The sequence below is a fragment of the Melospiza georgiana genome, chromosome 19, assembly GCF_028018845.1.
Source record: "Melospiza georgiana isolate bMelGeo1 chromosome 19, bMelGeo1.pri, whole genome shotgun sequence".
In the NCBI taxonomy this organism is placed as follows: Eukaryota; Metazoa; Chordata; class Aves; order Passeriformes; family Passerellidae; genus Melospiza; species Melospiza georgiana.
The window spans coordinates 5,362,538-5,375,189 of NC_080448.1; the positions used below are offsets into that span (position 1 = coordinate 5,362,538).

A 12,652-nucleotide genomic window follows, 5' to 3' on the forward strand; every position below is an offset into this window, starting at 1 on the left:
GGTGTCTGGGGGATCTGGCAGAGTTAGAACTGTGCATGCTGTGTCCCCTGTGGTCCCCAGAGGAGCTGGCTGTGGGGTGGTGGGGTCAGCAGAGGCTTTCCAGCTCCAGTGTCTGCACAGCCCTTACTGTGGAATGGGTGGATCTGAGGGCTGAGCCCTGCAGGGTGTGTTGGAGCCTGCCCAGGCTCACCTGCTGAGGGACAGCCCTGGAGCAGCTCAGCAGCCCCAAGTTCCACCTTCAGGGTGGGTCCCCTTTGCCCGCACCATCACCCTGCTGGTGTCACAAGGGCGTTGGATGCTGCAGGATGGCTCCAGGCCACTGGCACCCCTCATTTTGGCCAAGGTGTTGCTTCCATGGGCTGAGCACTGCTTGTGATCCCAGTTATAGAGGCTGGAAAGGTGAGACCAGGTCTCTCTCATCTACCCTCTTCCCATCCATTTCTCACTTGCCCAGTGCAATTCCATGCCTGCTTGTGGAATTGTGCCTGGAGCTCCCAGGAGGGTGCCCACACACACATTGCCCTGCATCCATGTCAAATCAGTAGATTTTGTAATTACCTGAAAGGAATGGCTCTACTAAATTATCTCAGGCTTTCCTCTCCTGGCAGCTGCTCCTCAGCTGAAATTTCCTTGGCCAAGGCTGGAATTGAGGGATTTTCTCAAGGGAGTTCCCATGTCTCAGGTTATCGCTCAATCACCCTCCAGGGTCTTGTGTTGTCACTGTGAGATGTTGCAGTGTTCCAGTCTGGGAGTGTTCAGAGAAAAGCTGCTGTGAGCCCCATGTGTCCTGTGTGTCCTGTGGCCATGTGGCTTCCCTGGTGGGTGACTGGGAGCAGGCACAATCCCCTGTGTCTGCAGGTGAAATGGCTGCTGCACAGGCATGGGGTCCACTTGGGGCTGCAAAGGCCACTCATGGCCTCAAAGCACAAGAATATATTTAAAACTCTGAGATCTGCAGTGAACAAGATGTGCTGACATTCCCATGACTTCCAGAGGCATCCAGGGCATTGGAAGTGCTCCTGGTTTTGTTTTACAGCATTCTTTGCCTTGGTATTGTAGAGAATTGAGTTTGTTCATCAAGAATTGTTTGGACAGGAAGAGAGGAGCCACACATTGATCTGAAGTCAGTGATTTGTGGCATTGTGGTGTGCTCAGGAGATGTGGTAGGGCTCAGCAGTGGACAGAGTCAGAATCACAGAGTGCTTTGGGTTGGAAGGGACCTTCAGAAATCATCCATGGGCAGGGACACCTTAAATCTACACCAGTGAACCACTTGCTCCAAGTCCTGTCCAGTGTGCCTTTGAACACTTCCACATCTTCTCTGGGCAGCCTTTGCCAGCCCCTCATCACCCTCACAGTGTGACATTCCTTCCCCATGTCTAATCTGACCCCACTGCCCCTTGTCCCAGCCCTTGGAACATTCTGGTGCTCACCTCTGCTCTGCCAGGGCATTGTCTGTGCTGGCAGCCTCACCCCCACCCTCCTGTGCTCCTGAACCCACAGAGAACCTGCTCATTAATGCACATTTGTAACCCAGGGCTGTGAATTTATTGAGATTAATTTGGAATTTCAGAAGTAAGTTCCCATGAGGCATGGCAGGGGGATGGAGCCAAAGGACACTAAAATATAGGTTGTGAGAGGCTAATTTTGGGATGTGCTCACTGGGGTTTGCTGTTTAACAGGGCAGGGATGACATCTGGGGTGGACATCAGGGCAAGATGTTGCTCCCTGCAGGGATTTGGGATGCTGGAACAGCACCCTGCTTATTCTTAGTGATCTCCAAGTACTTTAGCATCATGTGGAAGATGCAATGAGGGGAAATGTTCCTGCAGGAAATAAGAGAATGTCACGGACTTCTCATCCTTGTCTGGAGGCACATGTGCTGTGCAGCTCGGGTTGGTGTGGGTGTAGCTTCTCCATCAGAGATACAAACTCCTTCAACACCACCAGCAGGTCCCTCCTGGAGCTGGAGGACTTTGGGGTGGGGCTTTAGATGGAGCAGAGCTGGGCTGGTGGTCTGGGAGATGTTTGGGCAGTGGTTGGGGTTGCTGTTGGAGGGATGGATGCAGAGGTGTGTGGTGGCTGCTGGTGAGTAGGTGCATTCTCAGGGTCAGTGATGGGAGAGAGGGACTCTGTGACCATGTTCACAGGGGTCTCAGGTTGAGGGAAGAGATGAGGATCTGACTCCATGTTTCAGAAGGCTTGATTTATTATTTTATGATATATATTACATTAAAACTATACTAAAAGAATAGAAGAAAGGATTTCATCAGAAGGCTGGCTAAGAATAGAATAGCAAAGAATAATAACAAAAGCTTCTGTGATTGGCCATTAATTAGAAACAACCACATGAGACCAATCACAGATGCACCTGTTGCATTCCACAGCAGCAGATAATCATTGTTTACATTTTTTTCCTGAGCCCTCTCAGCTTCTCAGGAGGAAAAATCCTAAGGAAAGGATTTTTCATTAAAGATGTCTGTGACAGGACTCCATGGGCACAATACCACTGGAATCTGCTTTTTAGGTGGCTGTGCTCAGGCAGATGCAGCCCCTTGGTGTTCTTTGTTTGCAGGATCAGGTGAGGTTCAGTGTCTGTGTGAGACCTGGATTTGTGTCTGTGTGAGACCTGGACCTGCCTGGCATGTGGAGGTGCAGGATCCATGGAGGGGCTCATCCCTCCCTTCTGCTGATCCCTCTCCTGGCTGCACAGACTGCTTTTGGTTCTGCCTTGCCATTGCTGCCTGGGTTTATTTTGGAGCCCAGTGGGTGGGAGCTGGCTGGCTTTGCTGTGAGGCAGGGAGGTGACAGCCCAGCAGGTTCAGTCTGGCTGAGGGGCACTGGAGGGTCCCCACACAGTGGGCAGCAGGGTCTTGGTGGGACTGGGTGGGCTTGGAAACCTGAGGGGCTGTGTTCCTCCTTGGGTTGGGGCCATCACACCACGTTTAAGTCACAGCTCCTGGTAAACCCATTCCTAAAATCCTTCCCAGTGAGTGCTGCCGCTGTTGCTGCTCCTGGCACTGCCAAGCTGCTCCTGCTTGGTCCTTGGTGCAGGCCACATCCCAGAGGAGGTGGCCAATGCCACAAATCACTGATTTCACATTAATGTGTGGCTCCTCTCTTCCTGTCCAAACAATTCTTGATGAACAAACTGAATTCTCTACAATACCAAGGCAAAGAATGCTGTAAAACAAAACCAGGAGCACTTCCAAGGTCCTGGATTCCTCTGGAAGTCATGGGAATGTCAGCACATCTTGTTCACTGCAGATCTCAGAGTTTTAAATATATTCTTGTGCTTTCAGGCCATGAGTGGCCTTTGCAGCCCCAAGTGGACCCCATGCCTGTGCAGCAGCCAGGAGCACAGCAGCAGGAACACTGCAACATCTCACAAGCCATCTCACAGCCAGCAAGCAATGAAATCACATTTGCTGTTTCCCTGGAGTGGTCAGGAGGGGTTCTGTGCCATTCCTGTTCTCTGAGCACGACATCCCTCCAGTGGCAGTGCTCCTGTGTCTCCAGCACTGGGTTATGTAACACAGCTGTCTGCTCCATGAATTGCCTCTGGGAACTGAATCTTCAGATCCCAACTTGTGTCTCTCAGCCTGTCAGCTCAGCCCTTCTCTGCAGGCTTTGGGAGGCCCAGGAAATATTTCAGACCTGGGAGCAGGTCCATTCCAGCACAGAAGGGGAGGCTCACTTCCATGGGGGCTTGACTTCCAGCTTCATCATTTTGGCTGTGCAGGCTCAGGGTGGTGGTGTGTGACACCAGGGCACAGGTGACTTTGTTCAGCCTTTCTGGCTGCTGGGAGCTCCTTGGAGAGTGGCCCCTGTTATTCCTAGCAGACCATTTTCTGGTGGAGAGATGTGTCAGGTAGGCAAGGAGACAAGCTGTGGCTGCTCACCTCTGTCTGATGCTGTTGAGGTGTGACAGTGTTCGCAGAGGTCTCGGGATGAGGGAAGAGATGAGGATCTGACTCCATGTTTCAGAAGGTTTGATTTATTATTTTATGATATATATTATATTAAAACTATACTAAAAGAATAGAAGAAAGGATTTCATCAGAAGCCTGGCTAAGAATAGAAAAAGAAAGAATGATAACAAAGGTTCTGTCTCAGACTCTCTGTCCAAGCCAGCTGACTGTGATTGGCCATTAATTAGAAACAACCACATGAGATGCCCCAGTCTGTGCTGGCCCTGGGAATTGCCCTGATCCATTTGCAGGACTTTGCCCTTGGCCTGGTTGGCTGTCAGGTTGTGGAGTGGCTTTGATGGACATTAAATTGTGAGGCCCAGGGAGGCTGGATGGTTCCCACAGCTCCTGCAGTGGGATTGAGGACACAGCAGTGCTCTGGTGATGTCCTGGTCCTCAGCAGGGTGGGCAGGGCATGGTGTGGCAGCAGAGCACAGCAGAGCAGGCACCCAATGGACAGTGAGAGCAGGTGCCACCTACCCTGTGGCTCTCAGCATCTCTGTGTCCTGCTTCCCCTCTCCAGGCCGTCCCAAGGGAGTGTTCTCAGCAGTCCTGGTGTGTGATGTAGAGACTGGAGGGGTGTTTGGAGCAGGGATGGGGGTTCCTCTGCCCACTGGGGGTGTCCAGGATCTCCCAAACTGTCTGCCACCCCTCACCTGTCCTGGCCATCCCCAGCAGTGTGGTGCTGATGCCCCCCCTTGCCCTTCTGGCAGTGCCTCACTGAGCTTGGGTTGCCTCAGGTGGCTTTGTCCTCTCCCTGTGTCACACAGATGCTTTGTCACCCTTACAGACACTGCTCCAGCTCCTTCTTGGAGGAGTTTTGTCTCTCCTGCCTGTAATCCTTGTTGAAGGGCCTCTCTAGGACATACCCTCCAGTGCTCTTCTCATTTCCAGCCTGAGTGTTTGCAATCGATTTGCACACCAGTGTCAGCCCAGGAACAAACTCATTTGCTTAAGGAGCTCTTTGCCCTTCTGGCTTCATCCTGGCAGGTCACCACAGCAGCTCGGGTGTTTTGTGTGGGCTTTGCACAACCCCAGCCTTCCCAGGCCCCCACACCTGCCCCAGCTCTGGTTTTAAAGAGATGGGTACCCCAGGGTATGAGGTCTCCAGGACTTTTGACCCAACTGCTGCTCAGTGTTTCTTGTGCTTTTCAGGCTGGATTTCCCTTCACTTTCCCTGTGAGATCTGGGGTCTGTCTTTGTGGGCTGGGGTTGCCTGTGTTTGGGGGTGGCTGCTGTGCTTGGGCAGCCTCAGGCAGTGTGTGTTTGAGGGACATGGGCACAGCGAGGGCTGGCAGGACATGGTGACTCAGCTGTGTGTCACCCTGTGGGCACAGCTGTCCTGGGAGTGACCAGTCAGCCCTCCCCATGGCCTGTGGGAGCAGGCTGGCAAAGTGCCACCCTTCAGCCCTAAACCAGACCAGTTCCTCCTGGCACTGCCCATGGGGTGGAGGGAGAATGGGGGTGAGCATGGGCTGGGAAAATGCTCAGGGCAGGGTGCCAGGGGAGCCTGGGCTGTGAGTTTGGGGATGCTCCTGCCATGGGTGCCAGGGATGCTCAGGCCATGGAAGCAGGAGTGCTCCTGCTGTTCCTCACCTTCCCTTTGCCACCAGCTGCCTGAGGCTCCCACAGCCACGTCGTGCCCAGCGTGGTGGCACCCACTGCCAGCCCCTGGGTGCTGCCCACAGGAACTGGACACATGGACTGTTGGAAAAATCCCAGCTTTACAGAGATGGGGCAACTGAGAGGTGGTTTAAAAGATTTTATTCCATTATCAGTCTTGTTGAAGGGTGAGACATAAGAGATGTAAAACTCAACACCATTCTATCAGAAGCCAACCAATTTCCTGGTTACAGTACCTTGTGAATTTTTTTCAGCGTCTTAGCTTTTGCCACACTGCTAATACTTCTAACACCAATCACCTATGTTTTTACCCCATTTGGTCTTGCTACAATGCATCTTTCACAGTTCTAATTCTCTAAAATGTCTGGGTTTTTTGCAAGGCTATCGTTTGAAACTTGTTGGAACTTGTTTCTAGTTCAATCTCTTTCTCAACAAAGTCATCTCTATTCCTTCCCTTCCTAAGTCAGCATTCTCAGTTGCCCTGTCTCTGTAAATCTGGGATTTTTCCAGCAATGGGCTTTCTATGCATCATCCCAGTGCTGAGTGAGGCTACCTGGGACACTTTTGTCCTCTCTTCCTGTGCCTCTGTGGCTTTTTCTTTTGTTTCCCCTGAATATTTTATCCCAGGTGATTTTCCCTTTTCCTGTGCAGTTCTCCTGCTCCATGATCATCAATATCCCTGATCACCAGCACCATTGATCCACCACACTGAGTGCAGTTAATATCAATTAACTGGAGTCTGATTCATGGCAACATGTTAAAAAAGAATCAAAATCAGCTGTTCTGTAATTATTTAGGGTTTAATTTAGCCCAAAGTGATGCTGGCTGGGGCTGTGTACGAATCACGAACGGGATGGGGTGGCTGTGGAACGTGCCTTGAGCTGTTTGATTTTCCAGCATCAGTCTCAAAACATGGTTATGACAATGGGAAGGTGCCACCAGCTCACATCCCAGGCAGCAGACCAAGAACTCAATGTTCCAACTCACTTTATAAGTTTTTTGACCAACCACTCAAAGCAAAAGCACATTGACAGTAGTTCTATCCAACCACTATAAGCACAGGTACCTTTGGTTAAACAGTGCTTGCTTATTTTGAATACAATACCTGCTTGTATTAAAACACAATGCACAGAGCTCCATTATTAAGCATCAAACTTCGTAATATCTTGCTAGATAAACTTTTCTGTAGCTTAGAGAGTTATTCTAGACAAGTGTTAATACACAGACCATTGTTCTATTTGTCCTTGCTTTTCTACGGTTTAAATAATTTTTCTGCTGACCAATCTCATGGCTGCTGCTCAGCTCTAATCACAGTTCTGCTCTCTCTAAGGCCTGCCTCTTGCAGCTTTCCCAAAACCCTCTGATTTTGTGGATTCCCACACTCTGGCAGCTTTTGGAGCCTCACAGGCTTCACAGTGCCCTCCACAAGGGCCAAAATCCCAAGTGGAGGCAGAAGCAAACTGTGATACCATCCCTGACAAAGAGGAGCAGCAGATGGGAAGACATCCAGAGCCCTGGAGCGTCCCGGCTCTATTTTGAGGTTTTGTAACCAGCACATGCTAACAAATTCATTCCAGCCCATTCCCTCTCCAAGCACTTTCTGAAAGAGGCAAAGGAGCACAGGACACCTGAAAGTTCTGCTATCTCTGAGGCCTGCCTTCTACAGCTTTCCCTAAACCCTCTGAACCCTCTGATTTTGGATTCCCACACCAAAGGTTTAGTGGCACTCCTGGAACTTGTGCTGTTGCTGCTGCTGGAAAACTTTATCTCCTTTGGGCAGCACTGCCTGTTGCACCCCAGAGCCTGTGGTGTGATGGGCAGTGAGGAGGTGACCATGGAGCAGGAGCCCATCCTTAGTGTGCCTGAGGTGCAGCTGCTTCCATCTCAGTGCAGGGGGCACCTGTGGCTCCTTGGCTCAGTGTGACAGCAGCAGTGTCACAGTGCTCAGTCCCTGTTCTGTGTGCTGGATGGAGAGGGAGCCCTGGAGGGGAGGGGACACAAGGCCATCACTGCCCTGAGCCTGTGGCACCCTTGTCTCTCTCTGCTGGTTCATGCTGTGTGTGTGTGTGAATTTGTAGGGGGATACAGTATGGGTAAATGAAGGTGGTATAGAATGTGATCTTAACCCTCAATGAGTTGCAGCCGAACCAATTACTAAAGATTAGGAGCAGGCCTGATCTTAACAGGCTACACCTGTAGCCAATAAGAAGAGTGTTATAAAAGAGTGGATTGGTGGGCTCTGGACTCAGATGGCTGCTGCAAGGACCAGGATCAGTCAGTGCTCTGAGGAGCTGCCTGTGAGAAACATTGAGGAGGTGTGATGCTCTGGTGACATGGAATCCTTGCACTATAATGATAGTGGAACTATTGATATATAAGATGACAGAACTTTTGCTATGTAAGACAGCGACTTTGCCCCCACTCTCGTGGTGGTTTCGAGCCCTGGCTGCTCCTTGAGCCCTGGCTGGGATCCCCATGGCTGGATGGGTGAGCTGAGCTGGCTGCTCAGGGAATCTCTTGGCCCTCTCCTGAGTCTTTGCATCCAGGGAGGAAAGAGAGAAAGGAGCCAAAATGTGGGGGGATATGGCAGCTGTGCCCCTTGCTGTCTGGACTGGCAGAGCTCAGCCCTCCCAGCCATCACTGGGTGCATGGGCTGTGACGTCCTCAGGCTGTCCTTGCCTCTTCCTGCTGGATTTGGAGTGGTTCCCAGCTGTGTACCAAGGGGAGAAGAAGAGCCAGAGACCCCTGTGTAGCCCCCAGGGGCCCTGCTCTGGTGGGCAGTGGTGTTGTCCCCAGCAGGTGGGATGCTGGGTGGCATTGGTGGCATCAATGGCACAGCTTTGGGTGATGGTGTTTGCGGGGTCCCAGGATGAGGGAAGAGACAAGGATCTGACTCCATGTTTCAGAAGGCTTGATTTATTATTTTGATATATATTATATTAAAACTATACTAAAAGAAAAAGGATTTCATCAGCAGGCTAGCTGAGAATAGAAAAGGAAAGAATGATAACAAAGGTTTGTGGCTCCGACAGAGAGTCTGAGCCAGCTGACTGTGATTGGCCATTAATTGGAAACATCCAACATGGGCCAATCCCAGATGCACCTGTTGCATTCCACAGCAGCAGATAATCAATGTTTGCATTTTGTTCCTGAGGCCTCCCAGCTTCTCAGGAGGAAAAAATCATGAGGAAAAGATTTTTCATGAAAAGATGTCTGTGACACACTCTGGCTTCCTGGGGGCTGCCTGTGCCTGCAGAGAGGGGCAGGGACCCCCAGGGTGGGGAGGGTGCTCTGCAGCAAAGCCCCTCCAGCCCCAGCAGTGTTCCTTTTGCAGCTGCTCCTGCTGAGTCCTTGTCTTGGTGCTGGCACTGGGATAATCCCTTCTCTGCAGAAATGGGTTTAGCAGGGCTGAGCTGAGCAAGCCCTAAATCCTTTTACTCTTTCCTGAGATTATTCTGATGTGTGGGAGAGTGCTGCTTTCTAGGCATGCTGAGAGCAGGAGCAGCAGGGTCTGCTCAGTGGAGCTGGGCAGCAGCACAGGCAGGAGGAGGAGGAGGGTGGCCAGAAGACCTGGCATCTCAGGGACCCCAGCATCACCCATGTGGGTGCACCAGGAGCTCCTGCCATGGGCACATTCCAAGAACTGTTGGATGTTTCTGATTAATGGTCAATCTCAGCCCAGCTGGCTCTGACACAGAGCCACAAACCTTTGTTATCACTCTTTTCTTTTTCTATTCTTAGCTAGCCTTCTGAGGAAATCTTTTCTTCTATTATTTTAGTATAGTTTTAATGTAATATATATCATAAAATAATAAATCAGCCTTCTGAAACATGGAGTCAGATCCTCACCTCTTCCCTCATCCAAGAACCCCCGTGAACACTGTCACACTGGACAGGGCTGGAGCCTGCCAGAAATGGCTCCTCTGACCCCTTGGGTTGTGTTGTGTCTGGAAATGAGGGATCTCTGGATTGGTGGTGGGGTCCTCTGCTGTGGAAGCTGCAGGTGCTGCAGTCAGTTTGGCTGCCCATGGTTTGCCAACATCAGCTGATGAGGAGAAACTGGGAGAGGAGTGGAGGGATGGACAGCCAGGATAGCCAGTGGGACACTGGACACGGGTTGGATGGTGATGAGACCACCTCCAAGACACTCCTGGAGCCCTGAGAGTCCTGGGCAGCAGCCAGGTGAGCGCAGCCCTGGCATCAGGGTGGCAGTGGATGCCTGTCCCATCCCTGACTGAGCAGTGCAGAGCAGAACTCCTCACAAAACCAGCTCAGAGTGACCAGGGTCTGAGGGGGTCAGGCTGGGAATTGGCAGAACTGGTAAAATGAGCTGTTCTGCCTCAGCCCAGGGTAAACCTGGCACTGGGCACATCTGCCCTGCTGTCCCTGCCCTCCCCACCACTCTGTGAGCTGACTGGTTCCATCAGGAACTACAGGGCTGCAGCTGCTTTGAGCTCAGGCCAAACCAACAGTGCTTCTAGAGTGTTCCTGAGATACAAGGGACCTTTTTCCTGCTGAATAGTGACAAAACAAAGATACCTGCAATAGGATGTCCAGGCTGGTGGTGCTAGCTCATGGCATGGCTGTGGTGCTGTGCAGCACGTGGTGCTGCATCCAGTGATCTACCCAGTGCTAAAAACAGCACTGAGCCTGGAGAAAAAAGGCTCAGGAAGGGCCTTCTTGCTTTCCAGAACTCCCTGAAAGGATGTGGCGAGATGGGAGAAAATTTATTCACAGAAACTGTGGTCAGGCAGTGGAGTAGGCTGTGAAGGGCAGTGGTGGAGTCACCATCCCTGGGGGGGTTTAACAGATGTGGGGATATGGTCAGTTGTGTCAATGCTGGGTTAGCTCCATGGTCTTGGAGGATTGCTCCAACCTAAATAATTCCATGATAATCCTGTTCCTTTTCAGAGGCAGTTCCCACAGTGCTGCTCTGTGTGTGTGACAGAATCCCTGCAGTAACCAAGTGCTTCGCTGTCGTTCTAAATCCCTTCAGCTCTTGTTTTAGCAGAAAACATTCAGACAGCAAATATCTCCCATTTCCCCTTGAACTCCCCCCCCAAATCCCAGTATTTTACAGCCTCACAGCACCACCCACGTTGTGCATGAGGCTGCAGCCCACTCTGTCAGGGTCTGTGCCCACTGCCCCCTGCTCAGCCACGGTTTGATGCGAGGGTGCCCCAGCGGCGAGGCTGCAACAGCGTGGGTGCAGCACCAGCTGCACTCAGGGCTGGCAACAACCATCCCCTGCATCCCAGGAGGATGATTAATCACCGTGGGGGCACTGCTGCCCATTTGCTGTTACTGGAAACCCTGCAGAGAGCTGCTTGGAAGGGCTCTGCCTCCTGGAAGTGCCTGGGAGCTGCTGATCCGCAGCGGGTGCTGCTCGGGCAGCTGCCAGCCCAGGCTGAGCCTTCCTGCCTGCCCAGAGCCATCCAAGGGCTTGGAACCCCACTGGCAGAGCTGGCACACTGGTGTTCACCAACCTGGCCACCCACACACAAACACATGGCCTGGGCATCTGTGGGACGTTCTTGGGTAGCACTTGGACGTCCTGTTTCTCTGAATTCTTCTCTGAATTCTTCTCTGAATTCTTCTCTGAATTCTTCTCTGAATTTTCTCTGAATTTTCTCTGAATTACCAGGTTGGAAGAGACCTTCAAGATCACAGAGTCCAACCCAGCTCCAACACCTCAACTAAATCCTGGCACCACATCCAGGCTTTGTTGAACACACCCAGGGATGGTGACTTCACCATTTCCCCAGGCAGAAGTTTCTGCTCAGTTTCCTGAGTTGGGCAGTGTTTGGTGTCATGAGCTGCCCAAAAGCTCAATCAGGACTTGGGATTTATTTTTGTTTTCCCTTGTAAGGCTCCTTTGCTGTCTCCTGGCTTGTCTCCATCCCCTCTGCCCAGCTTGAGCTGTTGGCAAAGGGACTGAGGGAGTGGGAGGATTAGGGGTTGGCTTCATGCATGTCCCACAGCCCAGAGCAGTGTCTGTGTCCTGGCTGCTTCCCCACCATGAATGTGAGCACTCCCTAGCTTGCCTCAGGTCCTGGTGAGGCTGAGGCTGTTTGCTCAGAATGTGGGGTGAATTACAGCTTGTGTGGGTACTTTGAGGGTCTTGAATGGCAAGGGCTGGGCGTGGTGTGAGTGGGCAGTGGTTCTGGATGTTAGGCCAGAGTTAGAGCTTCAGTCGACAAAAAAGAGAGAGAATGCTCCAGCTGAGGCTCTCCATGAAGGCACAGCTTCCTTATGGACACACTGCCATGCTCTGGTGTGGCATCCTCCATGCCTGCAGGGGGACATCCTACCTCACCATGGTTTTCATCATGGGCTGCAGGAAAAGCTCTGCTCTGGTGCCTGAGCACCTCCAACCCCTCCTTCTGCCCTGGCCTCAGGGTCTGCAGGGCTTTTCCTCTCACATGTTCTCATTTCTTGCTCACAGCTGCTGTTGGACATTGTTTGTAGGCACTGTCACTGATGGGCTCAGCTTGGCCAGACTGTCCTGGCTTTGGCTGTGCTCTAAATGAGCAGCTCCTGGTGAGGGTCTGCTCACAGAGAACACCCCTGCTGCAAGTGCCAGCAGCTCCCATAGTACTGGGTTTGGAAGTTCATTAATTCATGGCTTTTCAGAATGGTTTGGGTTGGAAGGGACTTAAGGGTTAATCTTGTTCCACCCCCTGCCATGGCAGGGACCCCTCCCACTGTCCAAGGCTGCTCCAAACCCCATCCAACCTGGCCTTGGGCACTGCCAGGGATCCAGGAGCAGCCACAGCTGTGCCAGGGCCTCAGCACCCTCACTGGGAAGAATTCCTTCCTAATATGTAATCTAAATTTCTCCTCTTTTAGCTACCACAGGATGCCCTTCATTCCTCCATCCATCCTTCTGCATCCTTGCCTGTTCTGTCATACCTGCTGCAAAGTCTTTTATTGGCCAGAGTTGAAAAAAAAATGCTAGAAAATGAGGAAAGGGTTGAGTCAGCATCTGATGCTTTTGTTCTTGTTTCCCACAGCTTGAATCAATAAGTTGCAATGTGAAACTCTGAGCTCTGTTTCCA

The 12,652-nt window shown here is 51.7% G+C and overlaps 1 protein-coding gene across 1 annotated transcript in view; it reads left to right on the plus strand.

The window, feature by feature from the left end:
- Nucleotides 1-12,652, plus strand: part of STX1A (syntaxin 1A) — a 72,667-nt gene that overhangs the window by 21,531 nt on the left and 38,484 nt on the right. The gene's annotated exons all lie outside the window — the stretch shown is intronic.